Below are 25337 nucleotides of genomic sequence, written 5' to 3' on the forward strand. Positions count from 1 at the left end.
AAAGCTTTACTTTTTATAGTTAACTGGAATAGGCTCCAGCTAAACCAACACCCTAATGAGGACGGGCTCTGAAGAAAATGGATGGATGGTACTGCTCTTGAGCAACACTCCCTTTGCATCCCTCGCTGTCTTTGCCAGCATCATCCATTATTACTTATTTTCCTCGAGGCCAGTCACTGCGGCTGCGTCTCTACCGGGCTCTTCTTTCCTTTCGAGTTGGGGAGCACTTAAAAACTCTCTCATCGTCCCGATAAACAAATTACCATCCGAACGCTGACCGGCCAGCGTGATCCCGGCTTAAGGCAAAGTCAAATCAATGCACCGTCTGTTAATTTATCTCCCTCCTGACAAGCCAATAGGCTCTCCGGAGTGAGCTGGCTAATGAGGACTTCCTAAAGGTTAAGTAAACACAGAGGATTTGGTAGGGGGGGATTGCGACAGAATGATAGAGTTCTGTTGAGGGTTGGCTGCGGGCCTGATCCTTGACTCCAACGCTTCATCATCGCATCATAGATAAATGTAAGATGAACTACGTTTTTCACCTTCATGTGTCGGTCGGTCTACAGGTAAGACTGCTCCATGGCTCTGGAATTTCACTATGTGTACTTAGCAGAAACCTTCCAAGTGTCTTATGCAAAAATCTTTGATTTGTTGGTTAGTTTTTTCCCTTCAAACAGTTCAGAGGTGTCTGAAAGTTTGAAATTTAAACCTAGCTCCAGCTTTTTTGTCTATCAGAGCAACGTAAAAAGAAAATATGCAACCTTAGTCATCATTTTGGAGACTCAAGCTGCATTTTCTGCCTCCTTGCATTGTTTTCTCTGTTTCCTGACTTGCACATTTGAGTGAAGTCATATCTGGAGGGGGGTAGAAAAAAACAAGGGCAGGAAATTTTTCCCAACCGAAATGACGCCGGAATCTGAATAGCCTGCGAGAGGCAACGATCTAAACTACATTAGGCGGCGGGGCCCGCTTACTTTCTCATGAATAAATAACAAATGAATGCGAATGGGTGGATGGAGACATCAAGTCTATTACCATTCCGTTGGCCTTGTCCGATATATTTGGGGGAAGAAATGAGAAGCGAATTGCTGCATTATGCACCTAATTTTCTTTGAGGCTCCTGGCCCTCTTTTTCGCGACGCTTGGTGAGCGGATTGTATGGAAATGATATTACTGTTGTGTCACCAAGAAGAAAAGACAGCACAAGTTAGTTTCTTGGCTAGTAAACTTTTTGAGGAGCTGCCTCTCCATGGAGCTTTCCATCTTCTGTCAATGTCCTTTTGGAGTTTCTGCTTATCACCTTGATAAACAATGTAGCGTTGTCTCGCGCCCTTGTTTAGCCTCTTGTCATTGCTTTCACTGTTTATTTTGTTATTCTCAGACAGTTTTAGCGCCTAATCCCCATCATCCCCGGCAGGGATTCAAGGGGCCCACTCAAAAAGCCGGCAAAAGCAAAAGCTGGAGGTTCACTGGTGGGACTCGCTTGATGTTTGCCTCTGTGCTTCCTATGCAGGATTGGATTGTATTCTGCTCACAGTCGCGAAAAACAAAAGCCAAACTTCCCACAGCCTGGCATTCAAAGAAAGCAAACTCAGAGGTTGACTTTAAGCCGCTTTCTAAATCTTTTAATACCTCATTCGTGTCTATTCCTGGAAGGAATCTCTAGTAATCAAATGCATAATTGTGTGAATGAGATGAATTTTGTTTGCATGTTTTTCCTCAACGTAAAGTTCACCAAAGTTCGCTGCCCTAGAGCAGTGTTTCACACTACAGTTCCAAAAACACGAGGCTTCTAATTTTAATAAATCTGCCAAATTTGAATGATTAAAAATAATGGGCAGGCATGCTTCAAAATGATCATACATCAAAATGTTCCTTTCTCTTGAACATTGTGGGAGTGTCCAAAAATGCTGAAACCACGCCCCAATCATCTGTCAACTGTCAATCATATACCACTTGTACAATCTAGAAAAATGGATGCTGCTTTGTCCAGCTTCTTTAGTTTAAGCAACAAAAATATATCCAGCTAAAGACTGGTGGTTGGAATATTGTATATTCCACTGTTAGGTGATGGGGCTTTCCCCCGCCGCAACAACGAGGCACTTTAAAGTGGTCATGCCAGCTTGAAGCCCTGTTCCAGACACTCGTGGTCAAGTCGGACACCATTTTGCCCCCTTTTCACTATTCTGTCTTTGGATTGGTTTTCCTCCCACATCTCCAGTAGGTCTGATTAATTGAAGGCTGTATACTGTGTGGGTGGTGGTATGCATGGTGAACAGGTGAACACCTTGGGGTGGTGGTTTGTCTGCATGAGGAAAGCGAGGGTGGGCATCAAATGTGAGTGTGAATGGTTGTTTAGCTACAGTATGTTTGCCCTGTGATTGGGTGGAGACCAGTTTATGCTCATCCGACACCCTGCTGAGGATAAACGCGAAAGAAAATGGATGGAATTCAGTGGCCAAAACATTGTCTTATTTAGTTTTGACATTGGACAACATTTGCAACTGACATATACAGGACAAACCTACAGTGTACGCTTTGACTTTCTGTCACAAGCTATTAAACTTGTTCACTGAGAATTGGAATGTACAAATAACTCTTGCGGATGATGGATGATGTCCGTAAGGGATCAATACTATCACTCGTCCATTCCACACGTTATTAGTATGTCTTTTGCAGACGTTTTGCCCCCAGTGGCGCGTCCAGTTCGACGCAAGCCGTCGCTATAATTTGCTCGGCATGACTCGCCGCGTGTTTTCGTCACGGCGCCCGTGATGGATGACGGCACGCTCCGGCTCGGCGCTCCCTGACACCGCCCCATCTGCTGCAGCCTTCCACCATCCATACCTTGTCTTTAGCCCCTCTGCCCCGGGCTCGGCTCGACAAATAGTTGTTGTCACCTCTCCCCACTGTCAGCAAATGAGAGATGGCCGAACACAGACGGTAATTAGGGAAGTGCGGCCTCCGTGCCAAGGATATCGCAGTCGTTTAATCCCCCCATGCGTGCCACCCCCTCCGAGGTTCGTCGTCATGGTATCGTTAAGGAGGAAAGAGGATGGTGTCCATCATGGTACAGACAAACAAAAGGGCCACCTAGATCTGTTTTAATGAGGAAATGCAAGCTCCCCCCCACCTTCCTCAGAGCAACAGTGGATACTAATGGCTTTATAATGAAGCGTTTATGATCTTTGAACCAGAACTCTTCCCTCTCTCTGTCTTGACTTAATGGGGTGGTGATGCACCTTGTATGCCTGATTTTTGTTGAAAATCATGCTGCTCAAGGTGTTGTGATGACATATGTAGTGACTCCGAAAATGGGTGAAACTTTGGGGTATTGGAACGTGATTGTCCCGCTCTATCTTATGTCTAATAAACCCCAAATAGATAGACGTCCATGTTAATTTCAATTACTTACTGATGACTTGTTCCAATCTGCCTCCCACAAACAAAACATTTGCCAGTGGATATTTGAATAATATCCTGCACATAGAGCCCTACAAATAGGCTGAGTAGGACTGCCAAGTCTTAACGTATAAGACTATTGTCTTTGCATTGGCATCATAATGACAGTCAAAAAATAACATATCACATGGATTTGTTCCCTGGCAGTTGGACTTGATTTGCCGCGTCCCCCGAAGAATCCAATGAAACAATGAACATAGATTTTTCAAGCATTTTCTGGAGAGACACAACGCTTGTCTGAGAAAAGATAATTGAAGTTTTTAAGGCCTAAATGGGGATGAAACAGGACCAAAGAATCAGGACTAACGGCCGCTTGTAATGAAATTAACTACATGCTTCATGCGTCCCTTACCTATTTAAGAGTCCCTGTGAACATGTATGACTTCCTAAATGTAATCCAATGAAAACCTGGTTAGTCCAATTATGTTACAAAGTACTACGTCGTTACCAATTGTCGTGAGACTTTATTGATTTGCTTGAAATGTGAAGGTTAAGGCTTATGACTCATACAATACAGTAAATATTTGAAGTCTGGTTGTATCTACAGTAGAAGCATCTCAGTGAAGTTAGCATCCTAATAGAAAAATGCACGGACGTGATCGCCAACTCGGAGACGCTCGGAAAACCCAGCTGAGCCTGAACAGCACATGAACGCCCCCCGCCATCTCCTCCCCAGCCAGACGTTCCTCCATGCTTGGTTGGCTCAGCTTAAAGTAGCGCAGTATAATGGAAATCCTCAGATGATGCCGAGACCACGTTCGCACTTCGCTGAACTTTCAATTCCCAGCTGTTTTTCCTCCCGTCCGAACCCTCTGGCCGCCCCGCACCCGCTCTTCCTTTTCCCACACCGGCTCTGCCAACACCGCCGCTGCCTACGCCGCCTTTATTACCGCTCTGGCTTGACTGCTCGCCTGTGTCAGGTGCAGCTAAGGAAACAAGAATAGCTGAGCGGTGAATCTCGTGTCAGGGAAGTCGGAAGAAAGTCGAGGTTTGCAAAAAATTACATTTGGACTGTTTATTTTATTTTATTAGGGATTGTTTTTAATACGGGGGGCCCAGCTAAGCGCAATCTGATTACCAATATTCCCTTGAACATAATGGAAATAATTATTTACGGAGTCAAACTGTTGCCATCATTAAATCTTTGTCAAATGTGCTACAAATATTTTAAGTAACATTTTGCAGTCTCACAAAAGTTAAGCATTGGCATATAGAAATTTTAATAATTCATAATGAAAAACGTGACTGAGCAGGGCTAGTTAGCAGCTTATGCTAGCAGTTGACTCTATTGTCTGGAGATTCTTATCAGCTTGCCACAAATAATCTCAAGAAAAAGCAAAACGCACACACAGATTTCAAATTAAAGTATGCCAGATGAACTGAGATTTGCCCACGTTTTGGTCTCATATAAAGTACAAAAGCCAAATCATCTATCTTAACGTTCTTATGTATTAGCAAATACAGCTAGCAAAAATGCAAATCCACTTAGCTGAAGCAATTTTCCTTGATATTTTGGGTCATAATTTTAAATGTTTGAATTCACAAGCCATCTGAAGTGTCTGTTCGCAAACGTTAGCAGTATACTCAGCTGATCACTGAAACTAAGAAACAAAACTAGTTCAACCTCAGATTTAGGTCAAACGATGACGACAGTTAAACCTCCAGGTTTTTGTGCCATCTCATATCCTTTGTTTTCAAAAAAAAATGTCCGAAATTCACAATCTTAAAACAGTGTTCCTTTGAGCATGTAAAAGCTGAGCAGATTTTCATTTATACTTGATTGAATCTCAAGGGCACACAACTTTATCGAACCATTGAATGACGATCAACACATATTTGTGTTGGTTTTCTCATCTGACCCAGTAATTGTCAATTTTTGGGCAGGAATGCAGGAGTTTCGTGATGTATAAAAAAAAAAAAAAGGCTGCTCCTCTGGAATGGATTTGGCTTTCATCGCATATCAGAATTCTATTTTTATTCACACATGCATGTTTATTTCATGTGACAACTCCCTGTTCCCTTAAGTTAGCTGGAGCAGCATCTGTATCGCGGATCAGTGATGCCTGCACGGTTGCCAATCTGGTTATGCACGATAAAAAGGAAACATGAGATTCATTTAGCGCTCTTTGCGTGAAGTTGGCAGCGGGGACCCACCCCGAGTGTAATAATCCCCCCTTCTTGTGTGAAACGCGTTTTGGAGATCCTGGAAAACATTTCATTAAGCGTCTTTGCCCTGTAGGTGTATTGATGCGCTCGTGTGAGCTAGCTCAGTGGGCGTTGAGGAAGCAATGCACCCTGGAAAAGGAAGAAAACTTTGCATTTCGAAGGAGTCGGAACAATTCCCTCATGCCTACAAGGGAGGGAGTCGCTTTCAGATGCCAACAAAATATGAAGATTTCCATAAGAGGAAATGAGAACTGGCAAGAGAAAATATGTTCAGTCTTTTCGGCGGACACGCTGAACTGACCAGGCGCTGCGTTGCCATGAGTCACTTAACACTGTTTCATTCCAACACGTAGTCGAGTAGGAAGTGTGAAGCTGCTGCTTGCTTGTTCTCGCAACTGATTTATCTTCTCTTCAACTTGATCATTCTGTTACATGAAGGCCATAAGACATCTAAGGGTTGCATAAACCAGTCTGGCGTTTGAGGCTAAAAGCTTATTGATGGTTTATTTAAAGGGCTTATAAATTATGAAAATACAGTACAGTCTTCCCTCGCTATAACGCGGTTCACTTTTCGCGGTCTCGCTGTATCGCGGATTTTTTTTAAGTGCAATTTTGCATATTTTTTTTACAGTAATATACCCATTTTATAAAATGTATGAAGGTTTGAACATTGTCAATGTTTGAACAAGAGAGAAATGTGAGAACATGTAAATGCCTCAATGAGAAAAGGGTATAAATTGTGCGGTCGGGGATTTTAGAGCCTTAAAACATTTATAAGAGTTGTAAAACATAAAGCTAACTACTTCGCGGATTTCATTTATTGTGGGTATTTTTTGGAACCTAACCCCAGCGGAAAACGAGGGAACACTGTATATGGCTTCTTAATGTCTTAGATACAAATACATTAGTGCCTTGAGATACACGTTTAATTTGTTCTCAAGTTATCTTTTCCTATTGAAAGATAACTGTCACAACTCACCCGTTTTGTAGGTTTGATCGTATGACGTTCACACGGCCCTTTGGCAAAATGGCCACTGAAGTAGATAAAAACGAGTGAATTCATATTCCACAAACAAAATATGAATCAGAGTGACGTGTTAAACTAGTGCAGGTGCACAGAACATATTGTAAAGAACATTTTTGACCTGACTTTTAACCATAAAGAACCACAACATAGATGCTATTTAGCAGCATTAAGCTAGCTTGGCCTTTCCCGAGTCAGTTGTTTGGCTGCACCTTATTTTTGAGCTAAGATGTGCCATGGTTTGGGTTGATTTTGTTACTTTTGTCTGGGCTCAGGTTTAATTTTGGTTTAATTTGATTTTGTCCTCATGTTTCTTTAAGTTCAGTCTTGTTTTGTGTTTTGCGTTGTTGTCCTTGTGTGCCCCCCCCCTTGTCTTGTCAAGCAGTGTCATGTCCACCTGTGTTTGCTTGCCCTTCCTCATGTGTCAACCAATCAGCATCCTCTGCCACTTGTGTCTCGCCCAGCTGTGTCTAATCGTGTCAATTAGTGTGTATTTAGTCGCTTGTCTCCCCGCTGTCCTCGTCGATTCATTGTCCTTTTCCTCATGTCATGCTGCCGGTTTTGTTCTAGGTCTTGTCTTGGTTAACCCTTTTGGACTTTGTTTTTGTTTCTTAGTTTGTAGCTCATTTTTGCCTCCTCGTTTGTGTTTATTAAACTTCTTTTTGACCCAATTATTCGCCTCCTTGCCCCACTTCCCTGCATTTGGATCTTCAGCCACACCTATAACCTGACAAGATGTCCACAATCCCAAATTTCTTGCCCGAACAGCAGTTCCCAAGTTCAGGCCCCATTGTCTTCCTGCAACACACTGTGCCACCGTGACCGAGTTAGACCCGGCAGAGCAGCTCTCCCGGACAAAAAGGAGGCACCAGCTGCTCCGACATTTTCCGGCTCGCCGGCTCGCAGTGTTCCCAAACATCATCCATCTTTTTCTCCCGGCTATCTCGCGTCTCTGGTCACCAGGGAGTGTGATTAGCATTAGTTTACTATTGATTATCAGGCTAAAAGCCAGAGTGGCTAATGTAGAATGGCAATGGTCTTTTAATTCTTCCTTGCGCAATTCCTTCAAATTTCTGGATTTGCATCACATTGTGCGACTATTGAGGTTCTAATTCGAATCTCTTACGAAGGCATCTCAGGACAAATCGTCGTCGGCTCTCTCTGTAACGCATCACAGAACTGAGCTCACGTTGCCGTTTGAATCATCAAACCAGCCATCACGGCGCGTTTTATGTTATTTCGGTCGGTGGCACTCAATTCAAGTGGAAGGCATCCCGTGAGTGTTTGTACAGACTTAGCTGTTTGGCGTCAGTGCTGCAACCTCGTCACTCGGCGGGAGCCTTTGCTTTCATGCTCGGCGCAGTCGGCGGGGAAGGCTGCGAAAAAGCGTCGCGGCACCCCGGGAGGAATCGCAACTGATATAACTTTGCGATTGGTAAACAAGCCCCATCGAGGAGACAATAAAACTAGAGAAAACGACCCACTTAGCCCAAAGTAAACATTTATTAATACATTGTTGTCTAGCTGTCCGAAGATAACCTTGTTAGTCCGACTTTCATGGATAGTATGATATGCCATTTTACATTCTAACCCAGTATCTCCATTGGTTGACCAGACTTAAAACACGTATGTCCGCTCCAGACCCTTTGTTCACAACTGTTACTTTGTTTTGAGCAGCCGTCAGTGACACCCTTGGCTATTACTAATGAACATAACTTTTTGAGAAGATGATCAACAAAGCTAAAAGGGATTCTTCATTTACGACTGAGTTACATTCTAACAACACCTGATTTTCTAACGCACCATCGTTTAGGGCAGAATTAAGGAAGGCCATAATGACTAAAAATGTGTAAAACGGGTCGCTGATGGTGTCGTGGTGAACTCGATTGATTTGGGTGGGTTCAGTTCCTACTCAGTGACCAAGAGAATGTGTTTGTGCCATGTGATTGACTGGCGACAAAGTCCTGGGTGACGTACGCCTGATGCCCAAAAGTCAGCTGGGCTCGGGTCCAGCTCCCCGCAGCCCCAAACAGGATAAGCAGTATAGAGGATGGATGGATTTGTGTGGGAAAAAAAATACAGAACGCAACATAAAGTCCTCACAGTGAATCCTCCAAATGATCGACAAACCTTGGCACCACGCTCTGCCCGCTATAGATGGTGTTGGCTGAAAATACTGGCAAGCCCATCTGTCTAGAATACCTGCTTCTGATCAAGGCTAATTTGGGGTAGAATTCCCTAGTAGGAGTTTGTCTAAGTAGAACTGAAATGGCTGCTTCAGTGCAAAATGAAGCAGCTCATTCTAGGGTATGATGGTCATATAGACTTTTTCATGTGCCCTTTTATAATAGACCACTACATTCTGTCTCAAATGGTGAAACTAGTGACAAGGGCAAATTTTCTTTATAACTTGTCTTAAACCATGTGCTGTATGTTGTCCACCGTGTCAGCCACAGGTATTTTTTGTAAGCTTACAGTGGCATGAAAAAGTATCTGAACCTTTTGGAATTTCTCACATTTCTGCCTAAAATCACCATCAAACGTGATCTGATCTTTGTCAAAATCACACAGATGAAACAACAGTGTCTGCTTTAACTAAAACCACCCAAACATTTACAGGTTTTCATATTTTAACAAGGATAGCATGCAAACAATGACAGAAGGGGGGAAGAATAAGTAACTGAACCATCACATTTAATATTTTGTGGCCCCCCTTTGGCAGCAATAACTTCAACCGGACGCTTCCTGTAGCTGCAGATCAGTCTGGCACATCGATCAGGACTGATCTTGGCCCATTCTTCTTTACAAAACTGCTGTAGTTCAGTCAGATTCCTGGGATGTCTGGCATGAATCGCTGTCTTGAGGTCACGCCACAGCATCTCAATGGGGTTCAAGTCTGGACTTTGACTTGGCCACTCCAGAACGTGTATTTTGTTCTTCTGAAACTATTTTGAAGTCGATTTGCTTCTGTGTTTTGGATCATTGTCTTGTTGCAGCATCCATCCTCTTTTTAGCTTCAACTGTCTGACAGACGGCCTCAGGTTTTCCTGCAAAACATCCTGATAAACTTTTGAATTCATTTTTCCATGAATGATTTCAAGTTGTCCAGGCCCTGAGGAAGCAAAACAGCCCCAAACCATGATGCACCCTCCACCATGCTTCGCGGTGGGGATGAGGTGTTGATGTTGGTGAGCTGTTCCATTTTTCCTCCACACATGACGATGTGTGTTCCTCCCAAACAATTCAACTTTGGCTTCATCAGTCCACAAAATATTTTGCCAAAACTTCTGTAGAGTGCCCAAGTGCCTTTTTGCGAACATTAAACGAGCCACAATGTTTTTTTTAGACAGCAGTGGCTTCCTCCGTGGAGTCCTCCCATGAACACCATTCTTGGCCAATGTTTTACATATAGTTGATGCATGCACAGAGATATTGGACTGTGCCAGTGATCTCTGTAAGTCTTTAGCAGACACTCTAGGGTTATTTTTTACCTCTCTGAGTGGTCTGCGCTGAACTCTTGGCGTCATCTTTGGTGGGCGGCCACTCCTTGGGAGGGAAGCAACAGTGCCAAACTCTCTCCATTTGTACACAACTTCGCTGACTGTTGATTGATGAACATCCAGACTTTTAGAGATGGTTTTGTATCCTTTGCCAGTTTTATACAAACCAACAATTCTTGATAGCAGGTCTTCCGACAGCTCTTTTGAGTGAGTCATGGTGCACATCAGACAATGCTTCTCATCAAGACAATTCTAACCAGGTGTGTGTTTTATAGTGGGCAGGGAAGCTTTAAGCCACTCATCAGTGATTGGGCACACACCTGACTTAAATTGTTTGGTAAAAATTGGTTTCAATTGCTCTTTAAGTATCCTTAGGCAGAGGGTTCAATTACTTATTCCTCCCCCTTCTGTCATTGTTTGCATGCTATCCTTGTTAAAATATGAAAACCTGTAAATGTTTGGGTGGTTTTAGTTAAAGCAGACACTGTTGTTTCATCTGTGTGATTTTGACAAAGATCAGATCACGTTTGATGGTGATTTTAGGCAGAAATGTGAGAAATTCCAAAAGGTTCAGATACTTTTTCATGCCACTGTATTTTGGATCAAATTCGGGGTGCACCGATCGATCAGTATCGGGGTCAATTTTTCTGAATTTTGGGGGATCGGTGATGAAAATAAAACTGATCTTGTCCACCTATCGCTTTCCTCTCCACAGAGGATTGAAAAGTCAGCCACTGTTCTCTTCTGCTGTGAGATGACGAATAGGCTTTTCAGTTAAAAACAACCACTTTGTATCGTTTCGCAGGTATTGTTAAATGTTTATGGATAATGACTTCTTGAAGATTGGGGATTGACCAGAAAATTGTGATCACTGCACCCTAGATTAAATAAAATAATGTGTGTGGTACTGACAGCATCAACATAGATTAAAACTTACAAGTCATTCTTCAGTGTTTGTGTAGGTGTGCCATACCCCAGCCGTCATTTTGTTTCACTTGAGCTTGTATGTGTGGCAGTTTAGCGCATTTCGGGAACTAGTGGAAGTACCCTAGACAAAGACTGGAATCAAACAATGTAGTTCTATAATTACAACAAATCCAATTATGACAGTTGCTTTAGCAACTCTCCTACTGCTGCTAACGCACTCAAACGTTCCAACTGAGCACGCCTAAACAGCTGCGAAAAGATAGATTCCAAGCTGTCTCCCAACACTAGTTTGTATTTTGATGCCATAAAACAGATTTTTCTTTCCCTAGGAAAAAAAAAAAGTGACATCACGGTTGTCAGTGACAACATTCTGAAAAACTAACCGTTATTGCAGCTTGGCAAAAACAAGTGTAGGACATTTATCTCACCCTTAAGTGTCTCGCTACAAGTTCCCGTCATCGCAGTGAAGCAGCACCTCGAGGTGATCCAAAAACTACAAAAAAGAAAAAAGAAAAAAGTGGAGCACGGTAGTTGTAAGTGCAGATTTATCATATTGCAAATATATACGGCGGCGGCTTGTGACTTTGTTACTTCAAAGGTGAAGAGGCAGATGTTTAATTTGGCCCGCAGAGTTTTGTGCTTTGTGGGGAGTTAATGCTTAAATGTGTTCTCGCAAAGCCATGTAATCCTCTATGTGATCAGGAGAGCGTGAGGTTTGAGGGTTACGGAAATGATGTGGATGGGGTAATCCCCCCGAGGTCTTACAGCTCTTGGAAAACCGGAGTCATCCCTGATGCTTTTTTTTTTTTCTTCTTCTTCTTTTTTTGCATATGGTTAAATAATCATGTCTGCTCTGCGCACCGCCGCTCTGCTTCTGCCGCCCCCCCTGCGATGCTTTGATGAAAAAGTGCGTTTGATATGAAAAGTTACAGTAGGGGAGCGTGAAAAAGTCGTTTTATAATCCAATATGGAATTTAGAAAGCTGCAGTGCAGAGAATAATACCATGTTCACCGTTTCCTTTGCCACAATTTCCTGAACACAGGATGACGGTGGATAAAGTCATCATGTAGGCCGACCGAGTCCATGAGCGACTGGCTCGCCGTAATCCGCCGTCGTCGTCTTCATCTCGCTGACAGATAAAGACATGATGTGTTTGTGCCGTGTCACTTTGCGCAGCGCTGCAGCAAAACGATTTGCCTCTGCTTAGGGTCTGTGGCTTTTGTCATTTGGTAACGCGGGAGGCGGGAATGACGAGCGTCGTTGTCTGACAGCCGCCGACATTTCTGCTAACCGCGGCGCTTCCCTTCAACAAGTTTCTTTAAAGATGAAAGCCAGCCTGGGTGCGTTTTTTTTTTCTTTTTTATCCCACTTCCATGTTTGATATACAAGCTGGGGTTGTGCCTCTGTTCTCGTCTCAAAGTGACGCTGTGCCATTTGATCTCGACAGACGGGGCGAGACATCTGAGGCCCGATTGGCTTTAAAAAAAAAAAAAAAAAAAAAAAAAAAATGCAGTTTGACGTGGCGTTAGAATATGTGCAGTTTGTCTTTGAAGAGACAATTAACATGGGAGCCAATTGCTGTTGCCTTTGTGTCTTCTCTGTCCTGTCACAACAGCGTCCTGACATCATATTTGTTTTTGTATAATTATCCGTTTGCCCCATTTCTATCCCAAATATTTGGTCTTAAAACATGGTTGGGGTGCCTTCTTTGAACGGAACATTGTTTTCTTGGAATGTTGGTCTTTTGAGTGCAGGAACTACTTGAATGTGCAGTGGCCATCTTATGATTCCACTCCAAAAATTAGGCCAACTTGAATACGTTGGTTTATGCGTGTATATAAGACCGTGTGTCTGCCGTGCAACCAACCCACTGGAAATACACAAACAGATGTAAACAAACATTACGATGTAGCAAAGAACCACACTTCACGGACTACTTGGTGAGTCGTGTCAACGGTATAATGTCTTTTATTGGCCGTCGAATGTTGAAAGCGGAAATGATGTCTATTAACATAATCGCATTTTCTATGCCTCCTAGTTTAGATCGGAATACATGTACAGGAGTCGCGCATGTAAACGTGTTAGCCTGTATGTTTCAGTTACCGGAATTTTGACCTTAACCTGAATATTGACTGGATGTAAATGTAATCATTGACACCAACCCTAAAAAAGGAGGAGGCGGCCAAAGGAAAAAATTGTGACAACTAAAAAAATATAAACAATGTCATTGATTGTCATCACCTGAGCGTCGACTGCAAAACATCTCTGGTTCAAACCCCACATTCGAATTACAGATTGCATGATGCTTGGCCTGCCAAAATCGGCACTCATCACCCTCCCAGCGCTACAATTAACCTTGCAACTCTCTGATATGTCGTAGCTAAATTGGTCCAAAGTGGAGCTCATTTATTTGTCTGAAGCTATTTGGTACCCTTAAGCTAGCCTCTGTGACACCAGCAAAAGTAGGACTAAAAAAAAAAAAAAAAAAAAAATGAGGACACTTTCTCTTCACCCCTCTTTTAATTAGCTCATGCCCACATAACCACCCCTCACCTTAAAGTTTCTAAATCTGCGGATTGGCCTCATTAGAGGAGTCCAGCCCAGCGGTGGGTGACGTGTGATCAATAGTACTCCCCTCCCCACCCCAAAGCGCGCCGATCGCCCGCAATGGAAGGGAACTTAGTTGATTACGCGTCCTCCTCCCCCGTCAACCCCGCCCCCCCCACCCCCCCAACCTCCCGCCACCCTTTGCTTCTCTGCAGGACTGAGTGATTGCTTGGGAAGGGGGCGCTCACAGAGAAAACCAAGAAAGGCAGGGGCAGAAAGGAGGAAAGATCAATTCGTTGAATTTAGCTGAGAGCACAACCTTGGCAAGTGCATGCAACCCGCAGCAGATAATATGATTATCTTGAGAGAGCGAGCGAGCGAGCGAGAGAGAGAGAAAACAAATAACCCCACCTCGCTGCATTATGCAACTCGAGATCTGAGCAGCACTAACACTCTCAGCTTTAATTCGATATTTACTGCATGCTATGCTTATTTATTTTTTATTTTTTTGTATATACACCACCAGCTTAAGAAAAAATAAATAAATCTCAAGCTAATACATGGTCTGTAGGGTGTATTGTGTGGATGACACAAGGCTGGCTAATGCACTGGAACTGTGCACTATTTGTCAGAAGCGGGAGGGAAGTGGGGTGGGAGGGTAAAATATGGATGTGCCGGCATATCGATCAAGGTTGCCATTTCAACATGGAGATATTGAACGGCGAGGATTAGCCTCCCCCTGTGTGGAGCAGGCGGGCGACAAATTAATGCTAGGGAGCTATTTGTTTTGTTTTGTTTTGGGTGTCTTTCCCCATTCGCCGTTGATCTGTCTTTTGTCCACCCTGTCACCGCTGCTCAAAAGAATCGACTGATGATTTATGATTGTGTTTCAGTCATGGACTGTATTACAGAAATTTCTTTTACTCCAGATTTGAGGAGTGTAATGTGAAATTAACACTTTTGGGATCTGTGAAATAGACGCAACAGGTATGTATTGGTGATAATGAAATAGCATTCAGTACTTATTTTTATTGTTTATGATGGTCCAGTAATATGGGTTTTCAATTTTGCAAGTGGCACACACTAAGTGGCGTAAAAATGTGTCACCACACAGCGCAAGGACACTCAGTTACTGCCGTGCCTACTTTTAAAATTGTGATTTTTGGTGTAAACATGACGTTCTTAGTGTAGCATCACAGGGTAGTGAAAGATGCTGACTAGGAAAGCAAATTCTTCATAAACTGAGTATACGCTGTATTTTATACGTGTGGATTTCTAAGAAACATTCACGAACAGATATCACTGTTATTTCAGTGAGTTCTTCGTCTAAAGGGAACAACGTGACATCAAAAATATGTGTAGCGCAGTTGCACTGTATCCACAACAACCTCCACTTTGCTGACTCAAACGGAGAGTTCAGCATATTTAGTTTGATTGATCGTTAATTTTCCTAATGATTGATAGTCAGTCCAATGCCTGTTACTAATTACTACCTCTTCTAATTAAAATACGTAATCAATCTGTTTTGTATTTGTACTCTGATTATGTAACTCGGCAAGCAATGAAAGAAAAAACAAAAAAACAAGGGACCCAGATTGGACTCCCTGAGGTATGCCATAATTGAATGCGTATTTCATTGATTCTTGCTCTTGTTCAGTGACATTGAAACTGCATCGGTCTTTCGGAAAAGAATTGTCAATGTCTCCCAACGGCAAACTCGGATAAGAAAATATGCCATTTAATTTCTGCTGACATTTAACTCGGATGGCTTAGCGTATTAGCCGAGTCGGCCGCTTCCGATAAACGTGTCAAGCCGGAGATTTATTTGTTTCATATTTTCTCACAGGCTCGAGCGGCAGGAAAGAGTCTTTTTAGATATTTGCAGATTGCTTCAGTGTAGGGTTATACGCGTTAATGTAGAGTTTTCAGCCGATGCGTGCACGTCGTCTGCCGTGAGAGTCCGTTAATAGTCAGCAAGTATACGTTTATTGAGATTGAGCACATGAAAACAGAATACAGGTTTGTGTCTGCACTCCCGTAAAGGAAATGGAATCTGCTCGGCAGAGATAAGCCTCTCCTCGCTTGTGAATTCCAGCCGCCGGTGTGAGTATGGCGCCGTGTTTTGGGGATCCATTTCTGCGTGTCTTGTCGTTGGCAGGAGTGACCGGTAGATTGGACGGGAAGACCGGCCATGCCGGGATGGGTCAGCGGGCTCGGGCATGTGACGCCTGGAAAGCCCACCGTCGGGCCCCCGCCAGCCATTGGCATGCAGACGTGCGGCTTGGTGTGCCGTGGAAAACGGGCCTGTGAAGTGAGACAAGGCTGAAATCATTTATTTCTCCCGCTGGAATGCATTGGATTGATGGAATGCTGCGACTTGTAAACACTCGCCTGGCCCGTTATTTGTTGGGGTATATTATGCATCATTGGCCTAGAACCTTCAGTCCTCAATGTGGAAATGTCAGAAAATCCATCCAATGCATAAACATGATAGTTTTATGGTAGTCAAGTGTGATAGCCATAAAGACTAATAGCCAGTTTTTATATACACTGGCTAAGTCACTTCTGCAGCAGTGATTCGCAAGTCTGCCTCACAATCAGGAGGGTCCGGGTTCAAATTTCTCTTGAGACATCTCAATGGAGTTGTTTGCATGTTCACGGGATACTTCACTTTGGTCCCACATCCCCAAACACGTGCTTCTGTTTGTATTTGAAGGTTGTTTATGTGTGACCAAGGTCAGCAGGGCTTGGCTCTAGCTCACACCCAACTCTAGTGAGGATAAGCGCTATAGAAAGTGGATTGATGGATAAAACAATAATAGGGTGATGCCGTCAATGTGTAGTGAATGATGTATCAGACGAAAAAGATTTAGTTTGTTTATGAATTTACTCACACAATCCGTCTGATTTGTTTCAGTGAAACTAGACCCTTATTTTGATTGTGTTCAAAACGGTAGGTTGATTTTAAAAGTACCGTATTTTCAGCACTATAAGGCGCACCTAAGAGCCTTAAATGTTTTCAAAAGCTGACCATGCGCCTAATAATCCAGTGCACCTTATATATGGATCAATATTGAGCCGCAACAGGTCTCGCTGTCAAGACACTATCGGTGACCTTGCACGATCGGTGACGCGCATGCACAGAAGATCCCGCCATCTTGGATCGCTAGTTAATACTAATACTTTACCTCAGAGAAAATAATAAAACAGCTGTTTATTCATTTTGGGAGTGATTGGTGTTGTCAGAAAGCTGGTTTGTAATCTATTAATAAAGTTTGACTGACCTATCTGACTGTTTTGTTGACATTCCCATTAGCACAGCACCATCTAATGGATGCATAATGTAACCCCAGCCTCTACTGTTGCGCTTTATATATGGAAAAAGTTTTAAAATATGTAATTCATTGAAGGTGTGCCTTATAATGCGGTGCGCCTTATGGTGCGGAAAATACGGTAGTCTTTCCCTTGGTGAATTAATTCAATATAGTGATGGCAATTTGTCACAACAAAATGACTACATCAAATGTGTTTGTGTGTATTTATGGGAAAAGGAGACTTTCACCAAAGTTTGTCCACCAGTTCTATCAACTGTTATCATTGACTTTGCGTTCTTTACGTTGGCAACCGTAGGTGAATCCATCACGAATCTATGTCCAGATCCCGTTTGGGGTTAATGACTGCCACAATACATTACCACAGCGTTGAAACATGACTGCAAAAGCATTTGATAAATGAGGCCCGTTCGACTTAAAATGCCACACCTTACCAAGGCGACAGCCAATTACCCTCGTTGTGCCGGCCGTGCGCAAGCGTGCGCTTGGATACGTTTTGACAGTGGGGTGCTACATCATAGTTAGCCTCGCAGACGCGCTCATCAGCCTCACACTTGATCCCGAACACAAAAGTTGTCAGGCAGGTCACAAGCATGGAAGGGCGAGGGAAGGGGGCGGCCGGCAGCGGTTTGGGAATTTGATGTTGTTGCCGAGCGACGGGCGCAGTGGGGGGGAGGGTTGTTGTCACGCTACACGACACGTTGTTACACAGGAGCACGGGAAGGACGTGTCGACAGTGGGCTTGCTTGGAATCGTCTGTATGTTCCTGTAAATGAGCGGAGGTTATCTGGCTCAGGATTCCAGGTTGATAAAGACTAGAGGAAGGCGGAGGCGGGGAAAAGCGATTTCAAAAGATCAAGGTCAACAACGTAGGTGGGACTGAAGTATTCAATGTAAGCTCAATCAAAGCAAGCAAACCGTATTTAGTAGTGAAGCTACGGTGACCACAGATGTCTGTGTGTGATTTATTTAGGATGAATTGCAGATAGATAGGATCACATAGTTACAATTATTTTTATTGCTTCACTGAAACCAACCTGCCCCTCCACTGCAGGGCCAATGCTACAATTGATATTATGGAGACTTCATTGAAACGTCATCAGATGCTTACATTGTTTGCTCATACCACAAGGCATCAAACTTTGCTTCTAGGTGGTATTATTCAAATTTGCTGGTTTGTGACATCACAGTATGGAGAAATTCAGAACGACTTGCTTGTATTCATTCTCAGCACACAACAAATGCACTTTTGTAATTTTGTTACTTGGTTCACATTTTTAGACATATGATCTATTAACCAATCATTCAAGCAAAATTTAAAGTGTACCGAGAGAGGTTCCCTGCGGTATACCGTATTGAAATTAGTATTGTTGTACAACAAAATACAACTTGATATGATGATCTGTGTTTTTATACATATATATATATATATATATATAATTTTTTTTTAATTTTTTTTTTAATTTATTTATTTTGTGGAATATGGGTGTTCCCAAAAGGAAGCAGGTAAACAAACCAACCTTGTTTTTGTAAACCTAAAGAGAGTCCGATTGTACCCACAAAATGAGAGGTGTAAAATGTTGAATGCTTAAACAAGACCTTTGTGTAGGCTCATTCTAAGCATACATTTTGCTTAACCTACATGGTGGAGGTAATAAACTGCAATAGAAAGCAGACACGTTGAAAAGCTTTTATTTCATTTATTTTAAGCAATGTTCACACTTAGGGGCTCAGTCTTACATTGAAAGCTGTCGTCCGTATAGGACACATTTGCTTTACATTTGCTTCACTGTGCAATTACTCGACTGCAGTGCTTCTCGTGTGATTATAAGCCCATGTACCGATAACTCCTCTGCATCCACAGATCAGATTTAATGTCGTTTCACGTTGAAAAATGTCACAGCGCGACATAAAATCACCCGCCTCACCGCTGCTCAAGGTCCCACTTGCGCACTGCACATCCAAGGTTCATAATATTTACGCTGGCATTCACGTAAAAGGAACACCGTGTCTATTTCGAGGCGGTTGCATGAATATTATTCTTTTTATTCTTTTTGTGTGGCACGAGGGAGCCTTTTTGTCGCAGTGTGTAAATGCAACCTTTTAATGATCTTCACACCTCCACGTCATGTCATCTTCCTTCCTCATCACCATCATCGCCCTTTCGGAGTCGTAAACGAGGCCATCGCAAACGTGACGTGATGCAAGCTAGCCGCGGCGGGCCCGCGTTTAAGGTCGCGTCAAGGAGATGCCTCAGGCAGGAAGACGAATGTCCTCATGGGGAGAAAGTGTTAGTTGAAGTTTATTGTCGCTTAAACGGAGACTGAGGTCATACACATACACATTTTTTTCGGGACGTATATTTTTATTTTAATCATTTAAATTAAACCAGTTTTCCTGCTAGCTCGAGAAGCTACGCTAGTATTGCTTGCCTATCTGTAAGTTTTATTTTAAAAGCATATATTGACAAGTTGTCTGTTTTGGTTTATTTTATTTCCTGACAAACAACACGTCAATTTTCTTCATTTTGGTTGAAAATTCAGATGGACTTCTCACACACACATATTTAGCTAACCTGGGTTAGCTTGGCTTGTCATATACCGTTAATGACCACACTAGAACAAAAATCATACCAGAAAAAAAAAAAAAGTAGAAAGTTACGAGAAGTTGTATCCATCCATCCATCCATCTTCTTCCGCTTATCCGGGGTCGGGTCGCGGGGGTAGCAGCTTCAGGAGGGAAACCCAGACTTCCCTCTCCCCAGCCACTTCAACCAGCTCCTCCGGTGGGATCCCTCGGCGTTCCCAGGCCAGCCGAGAGACATAGTCTCTCCAGCGTGTCCTGGGTCGTCCCCGGGGCCTCCCACCGGTGGGACATGCCCGGAACACCTCATCCGAACCAGATGCCCGAGCCACCTCATCTGGCTCCTCTCAACGCGGAGGAGCAGCGGCTCGACTCTGAGCCCCTCCCGGATGACCGAGTTTCTCACCCTATCTCTAAGGGAGAGCCCAGACACCCTTCGGAGGAAACTCATTTCAGCCGCTTGTATCCGGGATCTCGTTCTTTCGGTCACGACCCACAGCTCGTGACCATAGGTGAGGGTCGGAACGTAGATCGACCGGTAAATCGAGAGCTTTGCCTTTTGGCTCAGCTCTTTCTTTACCACGACGGACCGATACAGGGTCCGCATCACTGCAGACGCTGCTCCGATCCGCCTGTCGATCTCCCGCTCCATCCTACTCGTGAACAAGACCCCAAGATACTTGAACTCCTCCACTTGGGGCAGGATCTCATCCCCGACCCGAAGACGAAACTCCACCCTTTTCCGACTGAGGACCATGGTCTCGGATTTGGAGGCGCTGATCCCCATCCCAACCGCTTCACACTCGGCTGCGAACCTCTCCAGTGAGAGTTGGAGGCCCCGGCTTGATGAAGCCAACAGCACCACATCATCTGCAAAGAGCAGAGAAACAATGCTGAGGCCACCAAACCGGAACCCCTCAACGCCTCGGCTGCGCCTAGAAATTCTGTCCATAAAAGTTATGAACAGAATCGGTGACAAAGGGCAACCTTGGCGGAGTCCAACCCTCACCGGGAACGAATCCGACTTACTGCCGGCAATGCGGACCAAACTCTGGCAACGGTCGTACAGGGACCGAACCGCCCGTATCAGGTGGCCCGGTACCCCGTACTCCCGAAGCACCCCCCACAGGACTCCCCGAGGGACACGGTCGAACGCCTTTTCCAAATCCACAAAACACATGTGGACTGGTTGAGCGAACTCCCACGCACCCTCAAGGATCCTGCTGAGGGTGTAGAGTTGGTCCACTGTTCCACGGCCAGGACGAAAACCACACTGCTCCTCCTGAATCCTCCCGACGGATCCTCCTCTCCAGCACCCCTGAATAGACCTTACCAGGGAGGCTGAGGAGAGTGATCCCTCTGTAGTTGGAGCACACCCTCCGGTCCCCCTTCTTAAAAAGGGGGACTACCACCCCGGTCTGCCAATCCAGAGGCACTGTCCCCGATGTCCACGCGATGTTGTAGAGGCGTGTCAACCACGACAGCCCCACAACATCCAGAGTCCTTAGGAACTCCGGGCGGATCTCATCCACCCCCGGGGCCCTGCCACCGAGGAGCTTTCCAACCACCTCAGTGACTTCGACCCCAGAGATAGGAGAGCCCACCTCAGAGTCCCCAGACTCTGCTTCCTCAAAGGAAGACGTGACGGTGGAATTGAGGAGGTCTTCGAAGTATTCCCCCCACCGCTTGACGACGTCCCGAGTCAAGGTCAGCAGCACCCCATCTCCACTGTACACAGTGTTAATGGTGCACTGCTTTCCTCTCCTGAGACGCCGGATGGTGGACCAGAATTTCTTCGAAGCCGTCCGGAAGTCGTTTTCCATGGCCTCACCAAACTCCTCCCATGTCCGAGTTTTTGCCTCAGCAACCACCGAAGCGGCGTGCCGCTTGGCCATCCGGTACCTGTCAGCTGTCTCCGGAGTCCCGCAGGCCAAAAAGGCCCGATAGTACTCCTTCTTCAGCTTGATGGCATCCCTTACCGCTGGTGTCTACCAGCGGGTTCGAGGATTGCCGCCGCGACAGGCACCGACCACCTTACGTCCACAGCTCCGATCGGCCGCCTCAACAATGGAGGCGCGAAACATGGCCCATTCGGACTCAATGTCCCCCGCGTCCCCCGAGACAAGGGAGAAGCTCTGCCGGAGGTGGGCATTGAAACTCTTTCTGACAGGGGATTCCGCCAGACGTTCCCAGCAAACCCTCACAATACGTTTGGGTCTGCCAGGTCGGACCGGCGTCTTCCCCCACCATCGGAGCCAACACACCACCAGGTGGTGATCAGTTGACAGCTCCGCCCTTCTCTTCACCCGAGTGTCCAAAACATGCGGCCGCAAATCCGATGACACGACTACAAAGTCGATCATCGAACTGCGGCCTAGGGTGTCCTGGTGCCAAGTGCACATATGGACACCCTTATGTTTGAACATGGTGTTCGTTATGGACAAACCGTGACGAGCACAGAAGTTCAATAACAGAACACCGCTCGGGTTCCGATCAGGGGGGCCGTTCCTCCCAATCACGCCCCTCCAGGTCTCACTGTCATTCCCCACGTGAGCGTTGAAGTCCCCCAGCAGGACGAGGGAGTCCCCAGGGGGAGCGCTCTCCAGCACACCCTCCAAGGACTCCAAAAAGGGTGGGTACTCTGAACTGCTGTTTGGTGCATATGCACAAACAACAGTCAGGACCCGTCCCCCCACCCGAAGGCGGCGGGAGGCTACCCTCTCGTCCACCTTGGTAAACCCCAACGTACAGGCGCCGAGCCGGCGGGCAATAAGTATGCCCACACCTGCTCTGCGCCTCTCACCGTGGGCAACTCCAGAGTGAAAGAGAGTCCAACCCCTCTCAAGAGGACTGGTACCAGAGCCCAAGCTGTGTGTGGAGGCGAGTCCGACTATGTCTAGTCGGAACTTCTCGGCCTCACACACCAGCTCGGGCTCCTTCCCTGCCAGAGAGGTGACATTCCATGTCCCCTGGGGAGGTGTTCTCGGGACGAGAAGTTGCAACCTTACGAAAAATATTTATAATTTGGGGAGGGGGACAATTGTTCAGGTAAATCAATTAAAAAATATATATATCAAAACAGTAGAATATCGTGTTTAGACAAAGGCAAATGAAGAAGCCAAATGTAATTTTACAGATGTGTCATTTGAATAAAAATGTGACAAAAAAGCTGTAATTTTGTGAAAAAAATGTTAAAAAAAAAAAACACACCCCAAAACAAACAAACAATCATACCAGGAAAAAAAAACACAAAAAACTATCCATAACTTGTGAAATATGTCATTTTCAACATTTTTCCACACTTGGTTCTTTGTAGTTCTGGTAGTCGAATGGTTAGCACGTCCGCCTCCCAGTTCTGAAGACTCGGGTTCGAGTCCAGGCTCCGGCCTTCCTGGGTGGAGTTTGCATGTTCTCCCCATGCCCGCGTGGGTTTTCTCCGGGTACTCTGGTCTCCCCCCACATTCCAAAGACATGCATGGCAGGTTAATTGGGCGCTCCGAATTGTCCCTAGTTGTGCTTGTGAGTGTGGATGGTTGTTCGTCTCTGTGTGCCCTGCGATTGGCTGGCAACCAGTCCAGGGTGTACCCTGCCTACTGCCCAGTGCCAGCTGAGATAAGCTCCAGCACTCCCCGCGACCCTTGTGAGGAATAAGCAGTCAAGAAAATGGATGGATGCTTCTTTGTATTCAAGACATGTCATATTTCAATTTTCTTCCCGGAATGACGACTTTGCGTGATTACTTCTTATTAGCATTTCATTTTCACGTAAAATTCATTGTTCTTGTAGTTCTCCAATTTGATTCTTAAGGTTCAAAAGTTGCTTCTTCTTTTTTTAACAATATGTTTAATTTATATTGAATCTTTTTTTTATTCTGTGCCAACATCTTGTGTGTTCTGTGAGATTAGACATGACATGTTCTGCGTCAAAAGCCCGCGGCCGCCACCGCCGCCGCATACATACAGTATATCAAGGCTAATCTCAAGGCAGCTAATTAATACCTTCATTAGCATGCATACAAGACAGCCAACACGCTAAGGCGGCAGGGGTCACAGCGTATTAAAGAGAATCAAGTCCTGTGATTCTTGCCGTCTTGCCTGCAAATGAAAACCCACACAATATTTAAAAAAATAAAAAATAAAATTCATATCGCTGCCTGGGCAATGAACGCCATTTTATTTGCTTTTTTGTCTGCAGCTGCGAGATGACTTTGCAAACTTTCCACTCATTTTCAGATTGGACAGTGACAAATTTGGTGTGTAATTGTCATGTCTGGGTCATGCCAGGGTTAATTTTAGGTCATGCAAGGGTTATGTTTGGGTCATGACCGTGAGGTCAAGTGTCTGTTTTGAACTGATGTAACAGGCATCTAGTTTCAACTTTTCTTAACCTATGTGATGTCAGGACCTATGTGATGTCAAGAGTCTTTAATCTCTTTATCCGGTCAACAGCCAATCAGATAATTCCTTGTCAGTCCTGTTACCCACATGTCTAGCCACAACCAATCAGATCGATTCACAGTCTATATAAACTGTCTGAGAAATGTGTGTGTTTGTTGGATTATTACCTCTGGCCCTCTGTGCATCTCCACAGCCCAAGGGGGCTTGGCGTCTTGTGATTCTCGATGCATTCTCATTGTTTCTCGTCGAGTCAAGTTTGTTCTACGCCTCCCGATGTGATGCGAATAAAGACTTATTTGTGTCTGCGCTTTTGGGATCCAGCCTCAGAACGTAACAGTAATGGGATAATGATTGTGAGGAAGCATTCATTAGTTTCCATTTTTAATTTATTTATTATTTAAAATTGACTTTAATGGCAGGAAGATGCGATGACGTCAACAAGCATTATCCTTATTGGTTGGTAGAGTCCAAATTTATACCAAGACAGAATTGTAAAGTGTTCTTGACCCCAGATATGTTATGAACACACAATGGGACTGATTTAAAGAATATACTGATGCATCATTAGCATACCGATGAAACGATATTTTGTTTGTTTTCCCCCTCACGCAGGGTTAAAGTAATGCAAATGTAACACATCGGGTGACAATTTCCCAGCAATAAGTTGAACTCCGCATATTTTCCTGCATAGTCTTTCTTCCAAGGCTTGCCAAGACATGTCCTAATCTTATTTTTGGCTTGGTCTTCTCCGGGAACGCTTGCATTCAGGAAGTCGACGGATGGAGACGATGCTGGTTCATCTTTTTTTTTTTTTCCTCCTGTTTTTATTTATTTATTTTTGTGTGTGTGTTTACAACCTTCCCTCATCCTAGATAGAGCTCTCTCACGCACTTAACTGTCTCTCAACCCCTCTCGCTCTCCCACCGCCCCTCCCTCACCCCCTGAAAATAAAGACACAAGAGCAACCTGGCAAGTGGCAAAGGCAATTCAGCAGCCTGGCAAAGGATGTGAATCACAAGAGGTTTCCAAGACAGCCTTGAGCTGTCACAGGAAAAAAAAAAAAAGAAAGTCAGTCAGGCCGCCCGAGATGCGCCGTCCCATTCAATTAAAGTAGCTCTGAAATATTCAAATGCACAGGAACACGGCCAGGCAGCTCTGTCACGTCGTTTGATCTCGCTGTTTGTTGGTTACAAGATCTGTACGATGTGCCTTGATGTGTAGTTGGTCCTCCAGGCTCAGTAAAAGAAAAAAAAGTTGTATGATGTTTGTCCTTTTCAGCCATGTAAAGAACTTGTAGGCATTTGTCAGCACTTTTCAGCTGGATTTGAAAACTCCAAACGAACCAAAGCAATATCACCTCCAGAAATGATCCACCTTTACTTCCTTCTTGTGTATTCT

General features: G+C 44.6%; 1 protein-coding gene across 5 annotated transcripts in view; it reads left to right on the forward strand.

Moving 5' to 3' along the window:
* The window catches only part of cadm1a (cell adhesion molecule 1a), a 338297-nt gene that overhangs the window by 165358 nt on the left and 147602 nt on the right, over positions 1-25337 (forward strand). The window contains exon 1 of one of the 5 annotated variants that reach the window (XM_077504829.1): positions 11531-11612. The exons of the other annotated variants lie outside the window; for them this stretch is intronic. The gene's annotated coding sequence lies outside the window, so the exon portion shown is untranslated. Of the gene's footprint in view, positions 1-11530; positions 11613-25337 lie in introns of those variants that run through there. 5 annotated transcript variants of the gene reach the window in all.

The sequence above is a fragment of the Festucalex cinctus genome, chromosome 18, assembly GCF_051991245.1.
Source record: "Festucalex cinctus isolate MCC-2025b chromosome 18, RoL_Fcin_1.0, whole genome shotgun sequence".
Taxonomy (NCBI): Eukaryota; Metazoa; Chordata; class Actinopteri; order Syngnathiformes; family Syngnathidae; genus Festucalex; species Festucalex cinctus.